The sequence below is a fragment of the Sinocyclocheilus anshuiensis genome, unplaced genomic scaffold, assembly GCF_001515605.1.
Source record: "Sinocyclocheilus anshuiensis isolate Anshui unplaced genomic scaffold, SAMN03320099.WGS_v1.1 scaffold1181, whole genome shotgun sequence".
Classification (NCBI taxonomy): domain Eukaryota; kingdom Metazoa; phylum Chordata; class Actinopteri; order Cypriniformes; family Cyprinidae; genus Sinocyclocheilus; species Sinocyclocheilus anshuiensis.
In genome coordinates this window covers 24199-28593 of record NW_015548241.1, presented here as the reverse complement: position 1 = coordinate 28593, position 4395 = coordinate 24199, and positions in this window count along the sequence as shown.

Here is a 4395-nt window from a genome sequence, read left to right as displayed (position 1 = left end):
GGCTACTCTCTCCAGCCGGAGGCAGGCTAGTAACTCGAGCAAGTAACTGCGGCGCTGCCGAATACTTCCGTAACCATGAAAGAAACGCGTTAAGCGACGCGCTCTTGCTCTTGCTCGGGTCGCTGAGTGCGCGCACGCGCATAAGAATCCAACTCTTAATTAACAGTGTAAATAACTCAGAATGCATGAAATGACATTACCCCCGTTAAGCGCAGCATATTGCAACAACAGCGTGTTGCCAGAGACAACGGATAAGTACCGCACATGCATGAACTAGCACAAGCATTTAACTGAAAACAACTTAAGGCTATCTGTGTTGCTTGGGCTCATTAACAACACGCATGTTGCAGATAACCTGAGAGCATTAAATGGAACTTAGCCTGTGAAGATGTTCCAGAGAGTGAAGCATAGCAGCTGTGAAGTGGATGCTTGATCTCTTGATATCCTTTTTGGGGATGAAGTTCCAATCTGAACTCGTTCTTGAGTCAGTCACATAACTTCTGGAGTCCATGACAATAATGTAGCGATGCGTGAAATAATGCTAACTCAGTCACTTTCAAATCAGGCAACTTATAATCAATACGGTGAATTCACGTGTTCAAGTTAATGGGGATCAGCTGAGAGTCAGCTGATGCGAGCTTGACTAACATGACCTGCCAGAACTAGCGCTATGCTTGATTTCAAAGTGCTTTACATAAAAGAAAAGAAAATCATAATAAAAAACTAGATAAAAAAGTTTGTCAAGTCAAACTTTAGGTTGGCTTGAGAAAGCCTAGCATGAAAGTTTAAAGTAGTTGTAAAAGCTTAAAGTTTAAAGGTTTTCAGTTTGAAATAGACTAATTAAGTTGTAATTTACTCGTTTTTAAAAGCTAAAAACCAGCTAAAACCAGCTCATTAAATTGAAAACCAGATAAAGACAGATAGATAGATAGACAGATAGATGTATTTTTGTTGCTACAAATCCAAATTAAGTGAGCTACTCAAATTATGGTGAGCTACAAATTATTATTTACTAATTTGTTGTAATGTATTTTATGTTACACTCAATTTTTCAATTTTATCAGTGAGCATATTTTAAAATCATTATAGCATTTATAGCAACAACTCGTAAGAAAAGCTAGTGTTGCGAGAGACACGCATTGTCACAGTAACCAAAATCGACAGAAATGCATATTCAAGACAAGGGGGTAAGAAAATGCCCCCTACACAATCTAAATAAATCTAATACGACTGTCACTTTTGAAGTGAAATGTGAAAATAAATTAAATGTGTTGTGGTATTACAGTTGCTCACGAGGCGTGCAAGATGACTTTTTATGGGTTTTTTTTGTTGTTGTTGTTGAGCTTTACAACCAATCACACACGTCTCTGTTGAGGTCATGATGCAATAACCAATCAGATGAGTGTAAAATAGTTAAGAAAAATGCAGCATTCGATATGTATATAGGTATGTTTAGGCTGTTATAAATGTTAAAAAAATCATTCATATATTATAGAGTTGTTTGGGGTTGGGATAAATTAAACGCGATCTGCGATGACGTCACAATCGTGTTGCATTGTGGTCTATGGAGTGGCCTGAAGTGTGCATATGAAGGAGACTCGCTCCACGTCATAATCGTGTTGCATTGTGGTCTATGGAGTGGCCTGAAGTGTGCATATGAAACAGACTCGCTCCCTCGGTCAATACGAGGGGTTGAGGGTCTGTCCATATAAACTTCCCTCGTCCACTTCATGAAGTGGAACGCACTTCAAAATGGCGGCGGGGATTCCCCAGAGCGTCTAAAAGTGAACTGGAACGCAGCCCATGTGCTCAGCTCAGCCACACTCTGTCTCTGACTGAATACAGCAAATTTTCTCGTGGAAAACTGCAGATACAATGCAAGTAAGATATTAATTTATAATCCTTTTGTTTTTCATGCTACTAAAATAACAATGGGTCTCATTCACTAATAATTGCGTACGTTTTTCGTATTTATACGCACATTTGACCTTCTCACGAAAACTTTCCGGCTAATTCACAACACGTGCGTATGCACATGAGCTTGTTCTTCTGTTAGTGAATTTTTGAGTCTTCTAAATGAGCCCAAACCAGCTCCATATAAGGGCTTTCCGCAAAGCGGCACTCGTCCAGAAAAAGACAATTATGGCACCGAAACAAAAGACAAAGAAAAAGAACTTTAACGATAATGAACGTGAGGTTTTGCTGTCGGAGGTGGAAGTCAGAAAAAATGTGCTATTTAAAAGTGTATCCACTGGCGTAACGGGCACAGGTAAAAAAGAAGCATGGGATACGGTAACACAAGCCGTTAATGTGGTTTCACCAGAAATTCGGACGGTTGCCGAAGTTAAAAAAAAAGTGGTTTGACATGAAGTTCAAGGCCAAAAGAAGAATTTCATTTCAACAGAGGAAAAAAGACAAGGGTGGAGGGCAGGGGGCACCTGATCTGTCTGCCTTCGACGAAAGAATGGCTGCAATTATAGGACAGTCAAGCTTGAGTGGCATTATAGAAAGGAGTGAGGGTTAGAGTGACCTAATACAGGAGCAATTACAACACGGTAATTTGCTTAAATCAAAATCTTTATTTGAAGGAATGTATTCAAGTAATCATCATAACTCAAAACTTCCGGCTTTTGCAGAACATCCACAGACAGCAGATGTAAATGAAGAAGCTGAAGTCCAGCCGTCTACTTCCCAATCCACTCGTTATACCCCTTCACAGAGGCGCACCGGCGCACAAGTCCTGACCGACGAGGTGCTCGCTAGTCAAGATGCCCCCATCCTTGCCGTTAAGGACGTGGCAGCTGGCCTACGGGAAATAAATGAGTCACTGAATAAATTGATAGCATTGCTTAGCAGTCACAGAAGTGCATAAATGTGAATAAATATATTGTGGCAAAGTTCTGTTTTCTGATGTGTTTTAATATTCCCTAAAACTTTTTTGCAATCGTTAAAAGCACTTTTACAAATTCCATTTGCTCAATTATAGAATGTGCACTGCAGCAAACTACAAAAGCTATTTAAAAAAAATAGAATGAGATTATATACCATTATAAACGTTGTATCAACTGAAGGCGTGCTTAAAGCGCTGCTTGGGCTGGCGCGTGCATCTCGTCACCCACAGGTTCCGGCTGTGCGTGTGGTCCATAAGGAGCAGGTCCACCCCGTGCCATTGCGATGTTGTGCAGTACACAACATGCTAAAACAATCTGACAGATTTTGTCTGGCCTGTATAACAGCATTCCACCAGCTGCATCCAAGCACATCCAACGGGATTTGAGTAACCCGATTGTGCGTTCTATCACTGAGCGCGCACGGGCATGTTTCAGGTTGTAGCGCACTTCTTGAGGGGTCGTTGGGTTGGCTAGAGGTGGCATGAGCCATGTTTTGAGACCATAACCCCTGTCACCTACAACAAGCATCATGATAATGAACCTTTATTTAAATGAACTAAAAATATTCTGGGCACACTTCTACTCACCAAGAAGCCATCCCTCTTCACCAACCCCAGCTTGCAAGCGCTGTCCTAAATAACTGTTTTGTAAAATAAAGGAATCGTGAGTTCCTCCGGGCCAGCGTGCAACAACATTTAGTATGTTACAGCTGGCATCGCAGTCTATTTCAACCTTGATGGAGTGGTAATTTTTTCTGTTCACATAGTTTATTGCATTTGCGGATGGTGCTTTCATACGCACATGGGTACAGTCTATTGCACCGATGGTATTAGGTATGCCACTGATCTCATAGAACCCCTCTTAACTACCATCTGGTGTGCCACATCATAAGGAAATTTTACACAAGTTGTCATAAGACCTACAATAGCTTTTACCACCTTGTGAATTGTACTTTGTCATGAGCCATCTCATGATGACTATGAAGCAGGCCCGGCTCCAGAATCAAATCACTGAGGGTGCTTCTTAAATTAGAGAGGGTGCTGTTATATATGCAGGTGACCGTTGCTATGGCGCAAAGAGCGCTCCGTTCAAAATCACTAAAAGCTGTCATTCATCTTAGTTCATCACGATCTCACAAAGATACGTTATTATCAGTAAAGTTCTCTACTATCTTTAGTAGAACGTATCAATACTTTGTTATAATGAGATGATTCGGGTGAGTATCATCGTTTGGTCCAAGAACTGAAGTTGGACGGAAGCCGGTTCAAGGAGTACTTTCAGATGAGCAGGGCACAAGGGAGTCCATTTAAAAAAAACAAAACATGCACAATTTGAAGTGTTGCTCCAGAAAATCGGACCTTCTATTACAAGGTGAGACACAAATTACTGGGAAGCCACCAGCTCGGAAGAACGTCTCTCCATTTGTCTGAGGTAACCTATGTGTCAGGGATTCATCACAGTCACTTCAGTCACCATCCAGGATAATTACCCGATCACAGTCACC